Below are 13,192 nucleotides of genomic sequence, written 5' to 3'. Positions count from 1 at the left end.
TATTTTCAGTGAATTTATGAAAGTTTGAAACTTCAATAGCTTTTTGTTCATGTGACTTATCATCCTCAAATTAGTTTCAGAGTGTTCACTGACTATGCATACATGTTGAACAGCCTTTAGTTTTTTAATTTTCACTTCATTCTATTTTCAGTGAATTTATGAATGTTTGAAACTTCAATACCTTTTTGGTCATGTGACTTATCATCCTCAAATTAGTTTCAGAGTGTTGACTTACTATACATACATGTTTCACACCCTTTAGTTTTTTCATTTTCACTTTACTCTATTTTCAGTGAATTTATGAAAGTTTGAAACTTCAATAGCTTTTTGGTCATGTGACTTATCATCCTCAAATTAGTTTCAGAGTGTTCACTGACTATGCATACATGTTGAACAGCCTTTAGTTTTTTAATTTTCACTTCATTCTATTTTCAGTGAATTTATGAATGTTTGAAACTTCAATACCTTTTTGGTCATGTAACCTATCACCATCAAATCTATTTCAGAGTGTTAACTGACTATGCATACATGTTTCAAAGCCTTTAGTTTTTTCTTTTTCACCTCACACTATTTTCAGTGAATTTTTGAAAATTGTAAACTTCAATAGCTTTTTGGTCATGTGACTTATCCTCAAATTATTTTCAGAGTGTTGACTTACTATACATACATGTTTCACACCCTTTAGTGTTTTCATTTTCATTTTACTCTATTTTCAGTGAATTTATGAAAGTTTGAAACTTCAATAGCTTTTTGGTCATGTGACTTATCATCCTCAAATTAGTTTCAGAGTGTTCACTGACTATGCATACATGTTGAACAGCCTTTAGTTTTTTAATTTTCACTTCATTCTATTTTCAGTGAATTTATGAATGTTTGAAACTTCAATACCTTTTTGGTCATGTAACCTATCATCATCAAATCTATTTCAGAGTGTTAACCCTTTACTGCCTAATACAAAATTCCGAACATTCCATATGCTGTTGAAATATGATATGCATATTAATATTCATATTTTATGGATTTTCATATAAAATCATACACCTTAACTGTTTATACCATCTTGAAGAGGAGAACTAGGGGATTTTTATCATGTAAATGAATATATGATTACTTAAGGCAAATCATATTTTATCAAAGTGGTTTCAGGTAGATATTTTTAACAAAAACTTCTCCATCCACCATACCTCATCAGACAACTGAATTTGTCACCACTTTAATTACAAGATAGAGAAAAACTTTGAGTAGGTGGAATATCCACAAGTCTGTGGGCAATGTAGAACAGAAGACAGATTAGAAATACCTTATTTTGATTAAAAGTTATGACCATTCTTGTGACTAGTGGAGACATGGGGGAAACCGGAATTATCCTGTCCCAAAAGCAGCTAAAAGCAGCTAGCGCTATGGCTAGATACTCCTCTCGATAAGTAAAAAACGTTCGAGTTTCTTCTACAATCGACCGAATTGGCCAAACAAGGCATGTACATTTAGCTTAGAGTATACATAATCTACCTAGTTAATGTTGTTTTTCGAAGTTTTTTAGAAATCTGCTCAAATCGAAGCTAAACAGTGCTACTACCGTCATTGCTGCCTGTCACAAACGGCCAAGCCGGACACGTCATTCTTTCCTGAAAACACTCGCGTCACTCCCACAAACAAATTCTTCGTAAGTAAAAAGTTGAGACTTTTAATAGACAATATTGACAACACATATTAAGGAACTTGTCTTAACTCATAATATCGTCTCCGATTTCAATTCGAAGCTGTATATCTAACACTGTAGGCAATCTCCCATGGTCTCCGCTCTGGCTCCGCCTCAGAAAACAATGGCTGCCGTTGCAGACGATAGATTTATTTCCCCCTCCCACTAACCCCTTAACCAATGATATGTGCTTTGAGCTTAAGTTGTCATGAGTATCTGGCAGTTTTCAGAAATAAAATCGGTGATTGGATGGCAAAGTTATTAAGGCGGGTTCTATGGGTCTTTTTCGACCCATATTTGAATGGTCCGGCAGGAAAGGGTTAACTGACTATGCATACATGTTTCAAAGCCTTTAGTTTTTTCTTTTTCACCTCACACTATTTTCAGTGAATTTTTGAAAATTGTAAACTTCAATAGCTTTTTGGTCATGTGACTTATCCTCAAATTATTTTCAGAGTGTTGACTTACTATACATACATGTTTCACACCCTTTAGTGTTTTCATTTTCACTTTACTCTATTTTCAGTGAATTTATGAATGTTTGAAACTTCAATACCTTTTTGGTCATGTAACCTATCATCATCAAATCTATTTAAGAGTGTTCAAAGACTATGTCTTCATTTTGCACAGCCTTTAGTTTTTTCATATTCACCTCAAACTATTTTCAGTGAATTTTTGAAAATGTTAAACTTCAATAGCTTTTTGGTCATGTGACTTATCATCCTCAAATTAGTTTCAGAGTGTTCACTGACTATGCATACATGTTGCACAGCCTTTAGTTTTTTAATTTTCACTTCATTCTATTTTCAGTGAATTTATGAATGTTTGAAACTTCAATACCTTTTTGGTCATGTAACCTATCATCATCAAATCTATTTCAGAGTGTTAACTGACTATGCGTACATGTTTCAAAGCCTTTAGGTTTTTCTTTTTCACCTCACACTATTTTCAGTGAATTTTTGAAAATTGTAAACTTCAATAGCTTTTTGGTCATGTGACTTATCATCCTCAAATTAGTTTCAGAGTGTTGACTTACTATACATACATGTTTCACACCCTTTAGTTTTTTCATTTTCACTTTACTCTATTTTCAGTGAATTTATGAAAGTTTGAAACTTCAATAGCTTTTTGGTCATGTGACTTATCATCATCAAATCTATTTCAGAGTGTTAACTGACTATGCATACATGTTTCAAAGCCTTTAGTTTTTCTTTTTCACCTCACACTATTTTCAGTGAATTTATGAATGTTTGAAACTTCAATACCTTTTTGGTCATGTAACCTATCATCATCAAATCTATTTCAGAGTGTTAACTGACTATGCATACATGTTTCAAAGCCTTTAGTTTTTTCTTTTTCACCTCACACTATTTTCAGTGAATTTTTGAAAATTGTAAACTTCAATAGCTTTTTGGTCATGTGACTTATCCTCAAATTATTTTCAGAGTGTTGACTTACTATACATACATGTTTCACACCCTTTAGTGTTTTCATTTTCATTTTACTCTATTTTCAGTGAATTTATGAAAGTTTGAAACTTCAATAGCTTTTTGGTCATGTGACTTATCATCCTCAAATTAGTTTCAGAGTGTTCACTGACTATGCATACATGTTGAACAGCCTTTAGTTTTTTAATTTTCACTTCATTCTATTTTCAGTGAATTTATGAATGTTTGAAACTTCAATACCTTTTTGGTCATGTAACCTATCATCATCAAATCTATTTCAGAGTGTTAACTGAATATGCATACATGTTTCAAAGCCTTTAGTTTTTTCTTTTTCACCTCACACTATTTTCAGTGAATTTTTGAAAATTGTAAACTTCAATAGCTTTTTGGTCATGTGACTTATCCTCAAATTATTTTCAGAGTGTTGACTTACTATACATACATGTTTCACACCCTTTAGTGTTTTCATTTTCACTTTACTCTATTTTCAGTGAATTTATGAAAGTTTGAAACTTCAATAGCTTTTTTGTCATGTAACTTATCATCATCAAATCTATTTAAGAGTGTTCAAAGACTATGTCTTCATTTTGCACAGCCTTTAGGTTTCTCATATTCACCTCAAACTATTTTCAGTGAATTTTTGAAAATGTTAAACTTCAATAGCTTTTTGGTCATGTGACTTATCATCCTCAAATTAGTTTTAGAGTGTTCACTGACTATGCATACATGTTGCACAGCCTTTAGTTTTTTAATTTTCACTTCATTCTATTTTCAGTGAATTTATGAATGTTTGAAACTTCAATACCTTTTTGGTCATGTAACCTATCATCATCAAATCTATTTCAGAGTGTTAACTGACTATGCATACATGTTTCAAAGCCTTTAGGTTTTTCTTTTTCACCTCACACTATTTTCAGTGAATTTTTGAAAATATTAAACTTCAATAGCTTTTTGGTCATGTGACTTATCATCCTCAAATTAGTTTCAGAGTGTTCACTGACTATGCATACATGTTGCACACCCTTTAGTTTTTTAATTTTCACTTCATTCTATTTTCAGTGAATTTACGAAAGTTTGAAACTTCAATAGCTTTTTTGTCATGTAACCTATCATCATCAAATCTATTTAAGAATGTTCAATGACTATGTCTTCATGTTGCACAGCCTTTAGTTTTTTCATATTCACCTCAAACTATTTTCAGTGAATTTTTGAAAATGTTAAACTTCAATAGCTTTTTGGTCACGTGACTTATCATCCTCAAATTAGTTTCAGAGTGTTGACTGACTATACATACATGTTTCACACCCTTTAGTTTTTTCATTTTCACTTTACTCTATTTTCAGTGAATTTATGACAGTTTGAAACTTCAACAGCTTTTTGGTCATGTAACCTATCATCATCAAACCTATTTCAGAGTGTTTACTGACTATGCATACATGTTGCTCAGCCTTTAGTTTTTTCATTTTCACCTCACACTATTTTCAGTGAATTTTTGAAAACATTAAACTTCAATAGCTTTTTGGTCATGTGACTTATCATCCTCAAATTAGTTTCAGAGTGTTCACTGACTATGCATACATGTTGCACAGACTTTAGTTTTTTAATTTTCACTTCATTCTATTTTCAGTGAATTTATGAATGTTTGAAACTTCAATAGCTTTTTGGTCATGTAACCTATCATCATCAAATCTATTTCAGAGTGTTAACTGACTATGCATACATGTTTCAAAGCCTTTAGGTTTTTCTTTTTCACCTCACACTATTTTCAGTGAATTTTTGAAAATTGTAAACTTCAATAGCTTTTTGGTCACGTGACTTATCATCCTCAAATTAGTTTCAGAGTGTTGACTTACTATACATACATGTTTCACACCCTTTAGGTTTTTCATTTTCACTTTACTCTATTTTCAGTGAATTTATGAAAGTTTGAAACTTCAATAGCTTTTTGGTCATGTGACTTATCATCCTCAAATTAGTTTCAGAGTGTTCACTGACTATGCATACATGTTTAACAGCCTTTAGTTTTTTAATTTTCACTTCATTCTATTTTCAGTGAATTTATGAATGTTTGAAACTTCAATACCTTTTTGGTCATGTAACCTATCATCATCAAATCTATTTCAGAGTGTTAACTGACTATGCATACATGTTTCAAAGCCTTTAGTTTTTTCTTTTTCACCTCACACTATTTTCAGTGAATTTTTGAAAATTGTAAACTTCAATAGCTTTTTGGTCATGTGACTTATCCTCAAATTATTTTCAGAGTGTTGACTTACTATACATACATGTTTCACACCCTTTAGTGTTTTCATTTTCACTTTACTCTATTTTCAGTGAATTTATGAAAGTTTGAAACTTCAATAGCTTTTTTGTCATGTAACTTATCATCATCAAATCTATTTAAGAGTGTTCAAAGACTATGTCTTCATTTTGCACAGCCTTTAGTTTTTTCATATTCACCTCAAACTATTTTCAGTGAATTTTTGAAAATGTTAAACTTCAATAGCTTTTTGGTCATGTGACTTATCATCCTCAAATTAGTTTCAGAGTGTTCACTGACTATGCATACATGTTGCACAGCCTTTAGTTTTTTAATTTTCACTTCATTCTATTTTCAGTGAATTTATGAATGTTTGAAACTTCAATACCTTTTTGGTCATGTAACCTATCATCATCAAATCTATTTCAGAGTGTTAACTGACTATGCATACATGTTTCAAAGCCTTTAGGTTTTTCTTTTTCACCTCACACTATTTCAGTGAATTTTTGAAAATTGTAAACTTCAATAGCTTTTTGGTCATGTGACTTATCATCCTCAAATTAGTTTCAGAGTGTTGACTTACTATACATACATGTTTCACACCCTTTAGTTTTTTCATTTTCACTTTACTCTATTTTCAGTGAATTTATGAAAGTTTGAAACTTCAATAGCTTTTTTGTCATGTAACTTATCATCATCAAATATATTTAAGAGTGTTCAATGACTATGTCTTCATTTTGCACAGCCTTTGGTTTTTTCATATTCACCTCAAACTATTTTCAGTGAATTTTTGAAAATGTTAAACTTCAATAGCTTTTTGGTCACGTGACTTATCATCCTCAAATTAGTTTCAGAGTGTTGACTGACTATACATACATGTTTCACACCCTTTAGTTTTTTCATTTTCACTTTACTCTATTTTCAGTGAATTTATGACAGTTTGAAACTTCAATAGCTTTTTGGTCATGTAACCTATCATCATCAAATCTATTTAAGAGTGTTCAATGACTATGTCTTCATGTTGCACAGCCTTTAGTTTTTTCATTTTCACCTCACACTATTTTCAGTGAATTTTTGAAAACATTAAACTTCAATAGCTTTTTGCTCATGTGACTTATCATCCTCAAATTAGTTTCAGAGTGTTCACTGACTATGCATACATGTTTCACAGCCTTTAGTTTTTTCATTTTCACTTTATTCTATTTTCAGTGAATTTATGAAAGTTTGAAACTTCAACAGCTTTTTGGTCATGTAACCTATCATCATCAAACCTATTTCAGAGTGTTCATTGACTATGCATACATGTTGCACAGCCTTTATTTTTTTCATTTTCACCTCACACTTTTTTCAGTGAATTTTTGAAAACATTAAACTTCAATAGCTTTTTGGTCATGCGACTTATCATCCTCAAATTAGTTTCAGATTGTTCACTGACTATGCATACATGTTGCACAGCCTTTAGTTTTTTAATTTTCACTTCATTCTATTTTCAGTGAATTTATGAATGTTTGAAACTTCAATACCTTTTTGGTCATGTAACCTATCATCATCAAACCTATTTCAGAGTGTTTACTGACTATGCATACATGTTGCTCAGCCTTTAGTTTTTTCATTTTCACCTCACACTATTTTCAGTGAATTTTTGAAAACATTAAACTTCAATAGCTTTTTGGTCATGTGACTTATCATCCTCAAATTAGTTTCAGAGTGTTCACTGACTATGCATACATGTTGCACAGACTTTAGTTTTTTCATTTTCACTTTACTCTATTTTCAGTGAATTTATGAATGTTTGAAACTTCAATACCTTTTTGGTCATGTAACCTATCATCATCAAATCTATTTCAGAGTGTTAACTGACTATGCATACATGTTTCAAAGCCTTTAGGTTTTTCTTTTTCACCTCACACTATTTTCAGTGAATTTTTGAAAATTGTAAACTTCAATAGCTTTTTGGTCACGTGACTTATCATCCTCAAATTAGTTTCAGAGTGTTGACTTACTATACATACATGTTTCACACCCTTTAGGTTTTTCATTTTCACTTTACTCTATTTTCAGTGAATTTATGAAAGTTTGAAACTTCAATAGCTTTTTGGTCATGTGACTTATCATCCTCAAATTAGTTTCAGAGTGTTCACTGACTATGCATACATGTTGAACAGCCTTTAGTTTTTTAATTTTCACTTCATTCTATTTTCAGTGAATTTATGAATGTTTGAAACTTCAATACCTTTTTGGTCATGTAACCTATCATCATCAAATCTATTTCAGAGTGTTAACTGACTATGCATACATGTTTCAAAGCCTTTAGTTTTTTCTTTTTCACCTCACACTATTTTCAGTGAATTTTTGAAAATTGTAAACTTCAATAGCTTTTTGGTCATGTGACTTATCCTCAAATTATTTTCAGAGTGTTGACTTACTATACATACATGTTTCACACCCTTTAGTGTTTTCATTTTCACTTTACTCTAGTTGAACAGCCTTTAGTTTTTTAATTTTCACTTCATTCTATTTTCAGTGAATTTATGAATGTTTGAAACTTCAATACCTTTTTGGTCATGTAACCTATCATCATCAAATCTATTTCAGAGTGTTAACTGACTATGCATACATGTTTCAAAGCCTTTAGTTTTTTCTTTTTCACCTCACACTATTTTCAGTGAATTTTTGAAAATTGTAAACTTCAATAGCTTTTTGGTCATGTGACTTATCCTCAAATTATTTTCAGAGTGTTGACTTACTATACATACATGTTTCACACCCTTTAGTGTTTTCATTTTCACTTTACTCTATTTTCAGTGAATTTATGAAAGTTTGAAACTTCAATAGCTTTTTTTGTCATGTAACTTATCATCATCAAATCTATTTAAGAGTGTTCAAAGACTATGTCTTCATTTTGCACAGCCTTTAGTTTTTTCATATTCACCTCAAACTATTTTCAGTGAATTTTTGAAAACATTAAACTTCAATAGCTTTTTGCTCATGTGACTTATCATCCTCAAATTAGTTTCAGAGTGTTCACTGACTATGCATACATGTTTCACAGCCTTTAGTTAGTCATTTTCACTTTATTCTATTTTCAGTGAATTTATGAAAGTTTGAAACTTCAACAGCTTTTTGGTCATGTAACCTATCATCATCAAACCTATTTCAGAGTGTTTACTGACTATGCATACATGTTTCACAGCCTTTAGTTTTTTCATTTTCACCTCACACTTTTTTCAGTGAATTTTTGAAAACATTAAACTTCAATAGCTTTTTGGTCATGTGACTTATCATCCTCAAATTAGTTTCAGAGTGTTCACTGACTATGCATACATGTTGCACAGCCTTTAGTTTTTTAATTTTCACTTCATTCTATTTTCAGTGAATTTATGAATGTTTGAAACTTCAATACCTTTTTGGTCATGTAACCTATCATCATCAAATCTATTTCAGAGTGTTAACTGACTATGCATACATGTTTCAAAGCCTTTAGGTTTTTCTTTTTCACCTCACACTATTTTCAGTGAATTTTTGAAAATTGTAAACTTCAATAGCTTTTTGGTCACGTGACTTATCATCCTCAAATTAGTTTCAGAGTGTTGACTTACTATACATACATGTTTCACACCCTTTAGGTTTTTCATTTTCACTTTACTCTATTTTCAGTGAATTTATGAAAGTTTGAAACTTCAATAGCTTTTTGGTCATGTGACTTATCATCCTCAAATTAGTTTCAAAGTGTTCACTGACTATGCATACATGTTGAACAGCCTTTAGTTTTTTAATTTTCACTTCATTCTATTTTCAGTGAATTTATGAATGTTTGAAACTTCAATACCTTTTTGGTCATGTAACCTATCATCATCAAATCTATTTCAGAGTGTTAACTGACTATGCATACATGTTTCAAAGCCTTTAGCTTTTTCTTTTTCACCTCACACTATTTTCAGTGAATTTTTGAAAATTGTAAACTTCAATAGCTTTTTGGTCATGTGACTTATCATCCTCAAATTAGTTTCAGAGTGTTGACTTACTATACATACATGTTTCACACCCTTTAGTTTTTTCATTTTCACTTTACTCTATTTTCAGTGAATTTATGAATGTTTGAAACTTCAATACCTTTTTGGTCATGTAACCTATCATCATCAAATCTATTTCAGAGTGTTAACTGACTATGCATACATGTTTCAAAGCCTTTAGTTTTTCTTTTTCACCTCACACTATTTTCAGTGAATTTTTGAAAATTGTAAACTTCAATAGCTTTTTGGTCATGTGACTTATCCTTAAATTATTTTCAGAGTGTTGACTTACTATACATACATGTTTCGAACCCTTTAGTGTTTTCATTTTCATTGTACTCTATTTTCAGTGAATTTATGAAAGTTTGAAACTTCAATAGCTTTTTGGTCATGTGACTTATCATCCTCAAATTAGTTTCAGAGTGTTCACTGACTATGCATACATGTTGAACAGCCTTTAGTTTTTTAATTTTCACTTCATTCTATTTTCAGTGAATTTATGAATGTTTGAAACTTCAATACCTTTTTGGTCATGTAACCTATCATCATCAAATTATTTTCAGAGTGTTGACTTACTATACATACATGTTTCACACCCTTTAGTGTTTTCATTTTCACTTTACTCTATTTTCAGTGAATTTATGAAAGTTTGAAACTTCAATAGCTTTTTTGTCATGTAACTTATCATCATCAAATCTATTTAAGAGTGTTCAAAGACTATGTCTTCATTTTGCACAGCCTTTAGTTTTTTCATATTCACCTCAAACTATTTTCAGTGAATTTTTGAAAACATTAAACTTCAATAGCTTTTTGCTCATGTGACTTATCATCCTCAAATTAGTTTCAGAGTGTTCACTGACTATGCATACATGTTTCACAGCCTTTAGTTTTTTCATTTTCACTTTATTCTATTTTCAGTGAATTTATGAAAGTTTGAAACTTCAACAGCTTTTTGGTCATGTAACCTATCATCATCAAACCTATTTCAGAGTGTTTACTGACTATGCATACATGTTTCACAGCCTTTAGTTTTTTCATTTTCACCTCACACTTTTTTCAGTGAATTTTTGAAAACATTAAACTTCAATAGCTTTTTGGTCATGTGACTTATCATCCTCAAATTAGTTTCAGAGTGTTCACTGACTATGCATACATGTTGCACAGCCTTTAGTTTTTTAATTTTCACTTCATTCTATTTTCAGTGAATTTATGAATGTTTGAAACTTCAATACCTTTTTGGTCATGTAACGTATCATCATCAAATCTATTTCAGAGTGTTAACTGACTATGCATACATGTTTCAAAGCCTTTAGGTTTTTCTTTTTCACCTCACACTATTTTCAGTCGTCGTCGTCGTCATCTGCCGCTTGTCCGGGGATCGGGTCGCGGGGGCAGCGACCTAAGCAGGGAGGCCCAGACTTCCCTCCCCCCGGCCACTTCCGCCAGCTCTTCCTGGGGGACCCCAAGGCGTTCCCAGGCCAGCTGAGAGACATAGTCCCTCCAGCGTGTCCTGGGTCTTCCCCGGGGCCTCTTCCCAGTGGGACGTGCCCGGAACACCTCACCAGGGAGGCGTCCAGGAGGCATCCTAATCAGATGCCCGAGCCACCTCAGCTGGCTCCTCTCGACGCGGAGGAGCAGCGGTTCTACTCTGAGCCCCTCCCGGATGACCGAGCTTCTCACCCTATCTCTAAGGGAGAGCCCGGACACCCTACGGAGAAAGCTCATTTCGGCCGCTTGTATTCGCGATCTCGTTCTTTCGGTCACTACCCATAGTTCGTGACCATAGGTGAGGGTAGGAACGTAGATCGACTGGTAAATAGAGAGCTTCGCCTTTCGACTCAGCTCCTTCTTCACCACGACGGACCGATGCAGAGCCCGCATCACTGCGGACGCCGCACCGATCCGCCTGTCGACCTCGCGCTCCATTCTTCCCTCACTCGTGAACAAGACCCCGAGATACTTGAACTCCTCCGCTTGGTTCAGGATCTCCTCCCCGACCCGGAGATGGCACTCCACCCTTTTCCGGTCGATTACCATGGCCTCAGATTTGGAGGTGCTGATTCGCATCCCAGCCGCTTCACATTCGGTTGCGAACCGCTCCAGTGAGAGCTGAAGGTCACGGCCCGATGAAGCCAACAGGACCACATCATCCGCAAAAAGCAGCGACCCGATCCTGAGGTCACCAAACCGGACCCCCTCAACACCCTGGCTGCGCCTAGAAATTCTGTCCATATAGGTAATGAACAGAATCGGTGACATAGGGCAGCCCTGGCGGAGTCCAACCCTCACCGGAAACAAGTTCGACTTACTACCGGCAATGCGGACCAAACTCTGGCACCGGTCGTACAGGGACCGGACAGCCCCGATCAGGAAATCCGGTACCCCGTACTCTCGGAGCACCCCCCACATGAGCCCCCGAGGGACACGGTCGAACGCCTTTTCCAAATCCACAAAACATGTGTAGACTGGTTGGGCGAACTCCCATGTACCCTCCAGGACTCCGCGGAGGGTATAAAGCTGGTCCACTGTTCCACGGCCAGGACGAAAACCACATTGCTCCTCCTGAATCCGAGGTTCGACAATCCGACGGACCCTCCTCTCCAGGACCCCTGAATAGACTTTCCCAGGGAGGCTGAGGAGTGTGATCCCCCTAAAGTTGGAGCACACCCTCCGGTCCCCCTTTTTAAAGAGGGGAACCACCACCCCGGTCTGCCAGTCCAGAGGCACTGTCCCCGATGTCCACGCGATGTTGCAGAGTCGTGTCAACCAAGACAGCCCTACAACATCCAGAGCCTTAAGGAACTCCGGGCGGACCTCATCCACCCCAGGGGCCCTGCCACCGCGGAGCTTTTCAACCACCTCGGCGACCTCAGCCCCAGAGATAGAAGGGCCCCCCCCGATGTCCCCAGACTCTGCCTCCACGTCGGAAAGCGTGTTGGTGGAATTAAGGAGGTCTTCGAAGTATTCCTTCCACCGATCCAGGACGTCCCCCGTCGAGGTCAGCAGCGCACCATCCCCACCGTATACAGTGTTGACAGAGCACTGCTTCCCCCTCCTGAGCCGCCGGATGGTGGTCCAGAACCTTTTTGAAGCCGTTCGGAAGTCATTCTCCATGGCCTCGCCGAACTCCTCCCATGCCCGGGTTTTTGCCTCCGCGACCGCCAAAGCCGCGTTCCGCTTGGCCTGCCGGTACACATCAGCTGCCTCTGGAGTCCTACCAGCCAATAAAGTCCGATAGGCCTCCTTCTTCAGCTTGACGGCATCCCTCACCTCCGGAGTCCACCACCGGGTCCGAGGGTTACCGCCGCGACATGCACCGACCGCCCTGCGGCCGCAGCTCCGGTCAGCCGCTTCAACAATGGAGGCCCGGAACATGGCCCATTCGGACTCAATGTCCCCGGCCCCCCCCCGAGACATGATCGAAGCTCTCCCGGAGGTGGGAGTTGAAGCTCCTTCTGACAGAGGGTTCCGCCAGACGTTCCCAGCAGACCCTCACATTACGTTTGGGCCTGCCAGGCCTGACCGGCGTCCTCCCCCACCATCGAAGCCAACTCACCACCAGGTGGTGATCAGTTGACAGCTCCGCCCCTCTCCTCACCCGAGTGTCCAAGACATGCGGCCCCAAGTCCGATGACACGACTACAAAGTCGATCATCGAACTGAGACCTCGGGTGTCCTGGTGCCAGGTGCACATATGGACACCCTTATGCTTGAACATGGTGTTCGTTATGGACAAACCGTGTCTAGCACAGAAGTCCAACAACAAAACACC

The sequence above is a fragment of the Hypomesus transpacificus genome, chromosome 6 (genome assembly GCF_021917145.1).
Source record: "Hypomesus transpacificus isolate Combined female chromosome 6, fHypTra1, whole genome shotgun sequence".
In the NCBI taxonomy this organism is placed as follows: Eukaryota; Metazoa; Chordata; class Actinopteri; order Osmeriformes; family Osmeridae; genus Hypomesus; species Hypomesus transpacificus.
This window is presented reverse-complemented; position numbering follows the sequence as displayed.